At 36.1% G+C, this 12,090-nt stretch overlaps 1 protein-coding gene across 30 annotated transcripts in view; it reads left to right on the top strand.

Annotated features, from left to right (window-relative positions):
- The window catches only part of evi5b (ecotropic viral integration site 5b), a 75,070-nt gene that overhangs the window by 10,476 nt on the left and 52,504 nt on the right, over window positions 1-12,090 (top strand). For 4 of the 30 annotated variants that reach the window (XM_087257317.1, XM_087257304.1, XM_087257313.1 and 1 more), the window contains exon 1: window positions 10,375-10,485. The exons of the other annotated variants lie outside the window; for them this stretch is intronic. The gene's annotated coding sequence lies outside the window, so the exon portion shown is untranslated. Of the gene's footprint in view, window positions 1-10,374; window positions 10,486-12,090 lie in introns of those variants that run through there. 30 annotated transcript variants of the gene reach the window in all.

Below are 12,090 nucleotides of genomic sequence, written 5' to 3'. Positions count from 1 at the left end.
GATTTCCTGTCCTTAAATTAGCGAAAACGCGTCCTGACACGCCCTAAAATCGTTTGCGCCCTGTGTTTTGCGCTCTGCGCATGGACCATCAAAATAGAGCCCTTAGTCTCCACTTTCCTTACTAATATGCAACTATCTCTCTGACTCCTCAACTAACTACAAAAAAAAATTACTAATGCTTTCCTTCTTAGACTTTACACACCTGAAACTCGCCTACAGCACTTATTCATTGTTGCTCTTATAGTTGTGTAAATTGCTTCCTTGTCCTCATTTGTAAGTGGCTTTGGATAAAAGCGTCTGCTAAATGACTAAATGTAAATGTAAGATTTCATAATGTGGATGCTTTTACGTGAAACTATTGGCATTTGACTGACCAATCAGTAGATGTCTAACGGATCGCATGATCTGTGATCTGTTTATATCACGACACACAATTCGGAATGCATGTGACCTGCAAATAAATAACTTATTTTTTTACTTGTAGATTAATCCAAAATTTGGAACGGTCATGGAGAGACAGACTCCTGCGTCATGTATAACGCATGTTTATGTAAAAAGTGATGATCGAAGAAATTGTGGTGGCCCTCATGTTTTTTAGATTCAGTCTTTTTTTTTAGATTCAGAGACATTTTTTTGCCTGTTTTATTTTAAATAATTTTTTTAGTTTTAAGCTATCAAACAACAGAAATCGACTGGGAAAACAGTTTATAGTTCAGATATAACTGATATCTGTGATAAAGATCAAAATTGTTGTTTAATAAAACTTGCGCTCAAAATGAAAGTTGTAGAAATTACATTGTTTAACCAATAGGTAGGGCCAGACGGAATCTCTGGACATTTTTTGCTATTTCTGCGCAAAATGTTGTTAAAAGTCTGCAGATTTATGCGAAATGATTTTAGGAGTATCATAACTAAAACCTTAATATTTAAAATAAAAAGTAATACTTTTTTAATCTTTACAATGCAAATCCAATAAGATCCACTTTATTTGGTAAAAAAAACAAGTCTCTCATATAACATTTCTACTAAAATACAGAAAATATTATTTAACAAACTGTATTGTAAATAAATTATATGAATATTTTTATATTAGTGAGTAATATTACTGAAATTAATTTAAAAACTAAACAAATATAAATTTACACGGGCGACGCAGTGGGTAGCACGTTCGCCTCACAACAAGAAGGTCGCTGGTTCGATCCTCGGCTCAGTTGGTGTTTCTGTGTGGAGTTTACATGTTCCCCTGCGTTCACGTGGGTATATCCTCCAGGTGCTCCGGTTTCCCCCACAGTCCAAAGACATGCGGTACAGGTGAATTGGGTTGGCTAAATCGTCCGTAGTGTATGAGTGTGTGTGTGTGTGTATGAGTGTGTGTGTGTGTATGAGTGTGTGTGTGTGTATGAGTGTATGAGTGTATGAGTGTGTGTGTGTGTGTGTGTGTGTTTGTATGGTTCCCAGAGATGGGTTGCGGCTGGAAGGGCATCCGCTGCGTAAAAACTTGCTGGATAAGTTGGCGGTTCATTCTGCTGTGGTGACCCCGGATTAATAAATGTATTAAGCCGACAAGAAAATGAATGAGTGAATATAAATTTACACACATTTACACAAGTAAATAAACAGACTCAATGATGGGCTTTAAATCTGCAAAATCCTGTGCGCACAGATTTTGTGTGGGCCTACCAATAGGTGACATGTATGACAACATACTGTCCAAACAATTCTTCAAAAATAATACATCTAGTAATGATATATTAAAATATTTATGAGTTGTTGAATTAATATTAAATATGAGACTTAAAAATAAATGTGATGTGTTCTTGTACAATATTATATTGTCATTATCACGTTTTCAAACACCCCATGTCATGTCCATCCAAGCTTTTGATGAAGAGCATACAGTGATGACCGTAGGGCTAGGCGATACAGCAAAAAAAAAAAAAAAAAAAAAAAAAAAAATTACGATATAATATTTGATGGTGCTTGTTGTTGTGATGCATAAGAAAATACACCACTCTGGCAACCTGAGTCACCTGATGCATTCTTTTTATGTACGATCTCCTCACTGCTGCTGACCACTGCACTGATTTTCGCATGTGTTATTCTCACCTGGGCAGCGTGGTGGCGCAGTGGGTAGCGATGTCGCCTCACAGCAAGAAGGTCGCTGGTTCGAGCCTCGGCTGGGTCAATTGGCATTTTTGTGTGGAGCTTGCTGTGCTCCCGTGCTCCCCGTGTTCGCGTGGGTTTCCTTCGGGTGCTCCGGTTTCCCCCACAGTCTAAACACATGTGCTATTGGTGAATTGTGTAAGCTAAAATTGTCTGTATAGTGAATATGTGTGAATGAGTGTGTATGGGTGTTTTCCTGTGATGGGTTGTGCAAAACATATGCTGAATAGTTGGCGGTTCATTCAACTGTGGCGACCCAAGATTAATAAAGGGACTAAGCTGAAAAGAAAATGAATGAATGAATGAATATTCTAACCTGAGGGGGTGATTATGCAACCCAACCCTTGTCCATGCACATTTTGCATCTAAAATTGTGAAAAGTGCGAGGTGAGTGGTTAGGTTTCCTTTAACATTTTTAATGGGCTTTGCAGTCGCCCTCCCCTGCTGTCTGTCACAACTGGACCATTAACCACTTTCTCAGAGGATAATAAACGGACAAACTATTGCAGTAGTTACTGTACATGTTATACTTATGGAGAAATTTAAAAAGCAGTGTTTCGGTGCTCTGTGTTTGTCTTGGGTAATTCCCATTATTATTGAAATGTAACAAAAATAACAAATTTGCATAGTCCCTTTGCTTATTGGCATTTTTTTTAAGGCATGCGCTCAGTTAGCCATATTTGAAAAAAAAAAAAAAAACTAGATTGCTTCAAAACAAACTTAAAAAAAAAAAAAAGATTATTGATCATGGATGTACAGTCAAATAACAAAATTATTTTATGGCCCATTAAACCACTTTTATTAAACTCGTGAACACATTGGCCAATCAGCTGTGTTTAGGGGCCAGGACACTCCAAGCCGAGGCCAAACAATAGCACCAACCAAACCTGACTGTGTAGTTTCTTCACATTTGGATCGTGTCTGGACCAAAAAGCTTTACGTGAACACACTAAATGGATGAAAGCCAACTGAAAGAGCCGCATATTCAGTCCTTTCACTCTACACGTTTTCTCATTACTCAATCGGAAACCGAACTTCCAGTTTTGCAAAGTGTAAACAAACACATTTTTAACAGCATTAAGTATCTTAGCAGCAGTATTTAGCTAATATTTTAGCATCTCTCATTTCACATATTGCTGTAAAAAGTGTTTTCGATTAAGGTTTTGTATTTAACTCCCAAGTCCAATTTACAGGGCTCTTGATGTCGAAATGGAACAAATGTCTAGAGTGATAAGAAGCATAGAAAAAGCTCAGAGTAGTGCATTGCCTAACTTGTTTTTTCAAACAATCATTCAATTGAAAAAACAGCACATCTTACTTCAATAACAACTTATCTTACTTCAAAATGTTATTTTGAAACTATGACAGTGGATTTTAAAATGGCTAAGCTAATTTACTAGACAAAAACACCTACAGTGCCTTAGTCTTTTCTGGTGATCCATCATAAATAATAGTTCCTGTACTGAATGTTTCCTCTACAGGTGTTGTCATTATACATTTGCAGCTGTGCTATGTTCAATCAATAGCTTTTTTGAGGTGATCGAATCAGGCGATTGATTCAAATTTAAATGACGCAACGTACCTTGCTCATTTTAATGGCATAAATGAAACAGTTGTTATTGTGTTAAAAGCGTGAAAACAAAATTTTTTATGGTAAACTAGTGTAAAATAAGTCAAATGAAAATATTCATATCAGTGAATTAACTGCATCAACGAATTTCAGCAGTCCTAATAAATGTTGTCCGTATTATCCAGCTCTTCATGTAAGATTTGCCTCAGAAAAACAATATTTATTATTTCACCCTGTATTCCACATTGAAAGAATAAGGTCACCCTAACATTAAGCATAATTTAAGGGGAGTAGTTTTGAAACATCCACTCTTAAAACTGAATGTAGGAAGTGAAGTCTGTTAAGGTACTGTGAAACACTCTCTGCATATTAAGTCAATCATAACAAGCATTTTGAATTGTAAGACCTACAATTATTCCTCATCATACAGCGAAATAGCTTCTCTCATACTGAGCAGGTGTTAAAAATAATAAATAGCTGTTTTCCAAAATAACCTCATGCAGAGCTTGTCGGGTGTTTTCTTAACGCTCTCTCTATATAGATGTGTGTTGTTAGGGCAGCAGGTTAGCTCTCCTGTGAACTATTTGGACAGCTGAAGCAAAATCCATAACAAACAGTGGATGACACAGAGCTTTAGCAAGAGACATGACTGCCTCCTGCTTGCTTGCTTTAAAGAATTAACAATGAGTCAGTTTCAGTCCTTTTATAAAGGGGCAGCTTGGTTTTGCACTGTGAAGTTTTATTTTCCATTTTAAAGGAAAGACTCATGCAAAAATGAAAGCTTCATAATTCGTTCACCTTTGTTGTTTTAAATCCTTATGCTGGTAATATTTTCTGTGAATCATTAAAGGACAGATTTGGAGAATCAAAACACTAAAATAAAGGACAGTCATTTACCAAAGAAATTAGACAGTTGGATGCTTAATTTCTAAATGAATCAGCTGTTTAAATGAAACATTGAATGAATGCTTCAATAAATCACTCATCATAAGCTATTCGCTGCCACCTGGAGGTTTGCTGTAAACCTGCCATGACCATACCTGTCAACATTGGGATGTGAAAATAAGGGAATCCTGCCATTTTTATATTTATTTTAAAGTGTTTTCATGCCTAAATAAAATGAAAGCACAGAACAAATTCATATTTAAGAGCAAGGGGCGTCCCCTGGTGGTTCGGCTCTTAAATATTTATAGCAACCCTTTGATTGAAAATACAGGAGAAATATGGAAAAATACGTTTACAAGTTGATAGCAAGATGTGAAAAATGGGAGGGTTGATGGGTATGTGGGTATACAGAATTTCACTGGGCAATATTATCTGCGAATAACAATATAATTTAGGCTTTTTTGACTTTGAATATTATGCAAAAGATATATGGACTTCCTCACCTAATATGTGGGCTTGTTAGATGTGACTGTTATGGCCTATACTTCTGTGTGAAGATTTTTTAAAAGGCATATAAAAAAAAGAATAAAATGTACTCGCCATTTACTCACCCTCTCAAGCTGTTCCAAATATTTATGTTGAACACTACAGCTATTTTTAATAAAGCTTAAAAAACATTAACCATTGACAGCCATAGTAAAAAAACAAATACTATGGAAGTCAATTGTTTCAGCTTTTTTGTTCAGCAGTAAAAATAAACTCAAGTAATAAAGAATTTTCAATTTTAGGGGAACTATCTCTTTAAGATTCTTTAAAATGAGGTGTGTAAATAATAGTGATGACATAAGTTATAAAACATTAGTGAGCAGCACACTGAAAACCATAACAGTATTTTTACACTGATGTGTAATCACCTCAGTCTAGACAGTACATCTGTTTAGCGTTTCTCAGTCTTTGTTCATTAGGATTTTTCAGACTCACTTTTTTATTGTAGATGCGTTTTAAAATGAGTGGTCTTTTCTGGAGATATAACAGAATCACCATGTGCTGTGGGTCAGCCTGTGGACGTAGCACTAAAAAGGTGGTCGTCTCTTGTCATTGTTTCCTGTTTTCCTGTCCAACACCAGATCTCTGGAAACATGCATATTTTTAGGTTTCCACTGAGATTGACACAATTAGAAATTACTGTGCTGTTGTTATTTGCCCTTTATCTTTAATGAACACTCTTTTTTTCTGGTTCCTACTCTGAAAATGTACCTCTGGCCAGTTAATGGGTTGCTTAAAAATACAGTGTTGACTTCAGCATATTTTAAAGTCCATGTAGTCAGTTTTCTTCCCTTCTCCTAAGCCTCCAGCACTGCATATAAAAAGTGCATACACATCAGTTTCTTGTTCCCCTTCCAGGATGAGCCAAAGTCTGTTTGTCTGGGACAGTATAACAAAGAAGTATACAGTATTAACATAACTATGTCACCTTCAGATTAGACTAGAGACATGAATTCATTTAGCTCTATCCAACAATGAATGTCAATCAATCTGTCAATCACTTTAATTTTGTGAGCTCAATTTCATTGAGTTACATTTAGGATTTTTTGTATTCTCTCAATGTAATGTTACCTTTATTGAATGTCATTTTGACACGATTGTATTATTCAGAATTGTGCAATACTGCACAGGTTTCAAGTTCTGCTTTTCACAAAGATTTTTTATTTTTTTTTGTCTAACACTGACATTTTCAGTGTGACCCATAGTACCCAGACATTACAGATGAGTTAATTCCTTTTATGTGCCTGTTTGTGTTTGATGCTTGATGTTAATTCCACTGTTAGAAGAAGGGGACCCCTTTGGGAATTTTTATTAAGCATAATGATAGTGCATGAGGCCTGACCAGTACACAAACTCTCAGAACCTATGCATGAATCATTTAGAAAGCCAGGACAAAGGAAGTGATATTATTTGCTGGCAGTAACCTTTCTCCTTATAATGTCGGAAAACTCCAAAAAGGCTGAGTTAGGCTACGTTTACACGACAACATCTAAAAACAGAAATAGTATTTTCCTAGGATTTAAAAAAAGCTTTAAATTTACATGACAACATGTTCAAAATGATCCACATTTACGCAAAAGCAAAACACAAAAATGCTTATTTATGAATGCTAGGTGAGTATTTTTTAGCATAGTTAGTGAACAAACCTTTAAGGAAGTGATGGTTTGCTCTAGGCGACTTTGTGCTAATATGCATTTAGAATTTGCCATGTGTATGAGTCTTCTCTGCTTATGGTTGTAATTTAAAGTAAATCCACACATTGCTGATGAAGCCTTAGCAAACACTTGAGCAACAGCATGGCCATATGAGTACCATTGTTGGCGTCTACACCTCCCTAAACACATACTATTCCTGTGCTTAATGTCATTATTTTCAAATACTGTAATTTTTGGGTGTTCACACAGACATTACAACTGTAGCATCTTCAAAAACTTCCGCTTGTCAAACGGTTTTCAGATTTATGCTTTTTCAGCCCCCACATCCCACTCAAAAAGCATATTTCTGTTTTTGCTTGTAAACATTGTTGTGTAAACAGCCCCTGAGTTAGGCTTAACCAGATGATGTTTTCATTACAATATTGACTCTTTGACAGTGCCAACATACTCACATGGTTGGACATTCCTTTTTCTTTGGGAATTTAGAACACTGAGCTTATGAGTGACTCTGTGTGTATGTTTATATGGACACCAATAATCTGATTTTAATTCGATTGAGACAATACTCTAATTTAGAGTTTATCATGTATATGACAGCAATTTTTTATTAATTTACTTCTATTAGGGTCATAATCGAACTAAACAGAAATCATATTCAAAATTGTGAAGTATGCCGATATTAGTTGCATTATTGAAGTGCAGTACAGACATGTAAACACCTTTATCAAACTATTACTGTCGTGTAGGATTTTTGACTCATTTTGCGATAGGATAGTCTATAGTATATACACACGGCTGTTTGACATTATTCTCTGCACCTACTGAGTCAGTGAAGGACCACAGACACAGTTGTTCATACTTTCAGCGGTTCACATCCAACATCTCGTGTGTCACAGGCATCATGCATGAAATGTTCCTGAATGAAAGCAAAACTGCCAAACTGCAGTTAAAGTCGACAAATTCAAAATGATATACCCGAAATTACATGAAACTCCAGAGGAAATGTGGATAGTGTGGTGACGCAATGACGTTAATTAAATTGTGCTATAACATGTTAAGCGAGATCATGGAAGGAACATTCAAAAAGTAACTCATGTAAACACCTTAATCATATTATTGTCTTACTCAGAATTAGGCAAATAATTTGATTACTGATGTCCATGTAAACGTAGTCCATGCGCAAGAGGCCAAAATCTAATAATGGTTTATGAAATCTGGCAAGTTGTATTTGAAAGTGTGTGTAGCTCATACATTTCAGAAACAGCTTTAAAATGGGTACAGCTTGGCAAATTGAGAGACAAACTTGTCTGTTCTGTGAGTTCAATATAAATTTTTGTGAGCAAGAAACCAGGTGAAAAACACACTGTGTGCGATAATGAATAGATGATCATGTGCATGATCACAGTTAACGTTAGACTCATTAATAATCTGTTTAAAGAATGGTTAAAGCGAAAACGGCAACTGCTTCTGCACAAAAAAATCTTCAGCTCTTAAAAGCAGCAGGACAGTGCGTGCACGAGCATTGTTTTTGTCCTGTCTATTTCAAAGAGAACGGTATTCACCTGCTTTATTTTGATCGCGTGAACGGTTATTTTAACAGTTAGTTGTGCTGCTTCTCGACTCTAAGATCACATTTGCTCGCATATTGACAAACGGTCAAAAACTATAACTCTTAAAATTTTGTGACTAGCCAGCACTGACAATAAAAATATTTCAACCAGCTTAAGAAGCTACTGGGTGTAACTGTCTAACCTGCCTGAGCTTAAGGTCCAATCCCAATTCTATTTTTGTACCCCTACCTCTTCCCCTTCCCCTTGGTCCTTACAACTGAGGGTTAAGGGGAAGGGCTTCAAAATTTACCCCTAAGAATTGGGACAGCACTGCACCACCTGCACACGTCATTATATGCCTCGCAATCTCCTGCTTCATGTGAGATCAGACGATCGCGACTGCTGTAGTTATTCCAGTTGTGTTATTTATTGGTATTTATCTACAGGAAATCACAGAAGGCATATATTATGTTATCATAATGATCTAATGTGGCAATAAGATTGTAACTGTACTGTGTATTTACACAGTGGCCATATTCATCAATGTAAACACACCAAAACCAACATTAACATTTATAGCAAACACTGTAAAATGCCAATTAACAGCCACTAGACATTACTGACAGGGTATTCGAGTGTCAGAATGTTGTGGGACTGCTGTACAGGAGGTATTATAGGGATTATAGATCGCAAAATTTAGCGTTTTTAAAAAGAATTTATAGGATGACAGTAAAACACGAACGTGATTATGAATATTTTAAAACATGTGCTTGTTTGTTTTAAAAATTTGTAATAATGACAAAAATACTAATTTGTGGATCTCCTTACTTCCGGGTTCAGCAATTCTGCCGTTGTGGCAGGTGTATTCTCAGGTGTATTCTGTTTCAAGTGTGGTCCTGAAAAATCCTTGTTCGAAGGGCTATTCACCCCTTCCCCTTAGCCCTACGCCTTCAAGCTAAGGAGAATTGGGACACCCCTACCCCTTGGTGTGCACACACAAAACGAGGGGTAGGGGTAAGGGGAAGGGCTAAAGGGTAGAATTGCGATTGGGCTCAAATCTACTAGCATTTGGCGGGTTGGTGGGTGTTATTGTCAAGCCCTGATAATATTTATCATCATCATAAATGTTTCAAGTATTAAAACTTAATTTCAGACTTCAGGGCATTAGAGGAAGAACATTTGTCAACAACCTTGGTTGCTTTTTACCTGTGCAATAAAACGATATTTTTTTAGTACTCGCCTTATTAGCTAATTTTGTGCCGATGACTTGAACAAACTAAATAGTATTAATTTTTGTTATTATTATTATTATTATTATTATTATTATTAAACAACTACAATAATATAATAATATGGCAAAATTATATGTTTTTAAATGACTTATTAGCTGCCTGCATTTTATTTGTATCGCACCTGTCAATCATTTGTATCTGCACTTTGCTCTGAGGTTTGTCTGCTCCGCCTCTTTCTATGTCACACCTCTGACTATAACGCTGTCTAAGAAAGGGTGTTTCCAACTTTGACCACTTTGAGTCATTTGTAAGCATTTTGCTGGAGAATGCTAAAACATCTTCTTTTTGGTTTGTAAAACCACAGAAGCCATGCATAGGCGTGTGGTCATAGTTTGTCAGAAATGGAGATCACAAGAGGAAACGTGATCAGTCTTGTAGAGGATTCAGAGAAGTGCCACATGCAAATGAGAAAGCTGCTTTGTTGCACAGAGGCAGACTTCCCCTGGGTTTATCATTACAGCTCATTTATGTCGCGAAGCTCGACGCGGCCAGCTCAGACGTCACCCAAGTTTTGCAGGAAAAGGATTTTTTTCTTTGTCGGGTGAATTCCAGTGTTTGAATTAGTGTTGCTACAGCTGTAAAAGAAAAGGCAGAAGCTTATACAGCTGCTTCGGTCTACTTTACAGCTGCCTCTGTCTCTGCTACACTAGCACTTTGACCCCAGGTGACACCTAGACAGCTGTGACTTTGGAATCTACAAAACTATGAAGATTGCAGAGATGGTATTTGAAGACGGGAGACACTTTTGATGTGCCTGCTTTTTCTCCTGTGGATTTGTTTATGGAATTATGGAGAAACTCAGTTAGGGTGGATTCTGTCTTCAGGTAAGAATGAAGCGCACATAGGAAATTCTAGATGGAAGAGGTTTCTTACTGGTCTAGTGTTACAGTGTCATGGCCTGCTGTTTCCAGTTGTCTTGGGTTCTCTGTACTGTCAGTTGACATTGCTTAGTACCTTTTTATTCACTTCACTAGAGGTTCAGTGCTTGAACTCCTGTCATTCCAGAGAAAAGTACACAACTACTTCAAACATTTCCTTTCTCCAAACCTTCTAAAGGTCGTCTTTTAGAAATGTAGAATGACATATGATACCACGGTGGTTACCAGTCTACAGTGTACACACCTAACTAATGACTTGGTAAACCATTTTGCACTTGAGGCTGTAAAGAATGAATACAGTTTCCTTTCTTTTGTCGGTGTAGTCTGTTTGTCATTGAACGTTGGTCCAGAAGATCGTGTCCCTTTTTTAAATGGGTGTAAACTAGGGCAACAAGTTGGTTGTGGAGGAAGAGTAAACTTACCCATGAAGAGATGTGTGAAAATCTATGATAATATTGTAATTTTTTTCAACAATGTGGGAATTGACTTTGTCAAACATGGCTAGAGTCAAAAATCATTGACTACATGATGAAGCCTGTTAGATTTCAGTTGGGATACCCCTATAATTTAAGTGATGCGAGCAAAAGAAGTCCCAGTGGGGCTGGGCGATTTGGCCTAAAATCAAAATCGATTGATTTGAACATTCTTAATTATCAATTGCATTCAATAACCAATGTTAAATATCAGATTAAAAATAAGATCTCTCTCTATCACTTTCCATTTCTCTCTCCCTCTCATTAACCTATGAATTTGTAAGAGCTATAATTTTAATATTAGCTGTAATTTAGTTGTCCTGCATACTTTGGACAAATGTGTAATTTTCACTAATGTGTGATTTTACATATATGAGCAATTCCATGCAAACGTCAACCTTGCCATGAAAAAACGGAAGTTTTCACGAAAATAGCGAAACTGCTTCAATGTTTTTGTGTAAGCAAGTATTTAACAGTACTTGAAAAATACTCAAATGTTTCTATCAATGTTTTCAAACTATTATATTTGATTTACCAAAGTCACACAAGTGCCAATTTTACATCCGTCACTTCCATACTGGAGAGATGCCACATCCATAATGAAGCTTTTTCCTCATAAATGCAAAAATGGTAAATAAAGTAAAATGAATCATGCTTGTTCTATAGTGAGCAAACTCTTATCCTTTTGATTAGCATTTTTACTTTTGGGTTGTGCAGTTTAATTTACAGAATTTTTACAAAATATGTTGTTTACTGTATACTTGCTGACTTTTTTGGTCACATCTAAAACGCATGTTTATTTTTCTCATTTAAAATAAAAAAAATGTGTACAGATTGAGGTTTTTCTGGTCCTATAACTCTGTTGTTATTTGCTTTGGAAAATATAAACCGATGTTTCAATATAATGATAAAATATATTTTCTTTGAATTGTTTTCTGCAAATATCTCATTATAATGCTAAAATTGCTCATATGAGAACTTACTTGTGAGAGATTTGTCAGTTTTTCATCTCACGATCCTCACTAACAAACTGAAGCAGTAACTCAAGTTTTTATTAAATTCATATAATGTTTTCTAG

The sequence above is a fragment of the Danio rerio genome, chromosome 6, assembly GCF_052040795.2.
Source record: "Danio rerio strain M-AB ecotype USA chromosome 6, GRCz13ab, whole genome shotgun sequence".
Taxonomy (NCBI): Eukaryota; Metazoa; Chordata; class Actinopteri; order Cypriniformes; family Danionidae; genus Danio; species Danio rerio.
The sequence above is the reverse complement of the archived record's forward strand: the minus strand, read 5'-3'. Positions and strand labels throughout refer to the sequence as shown.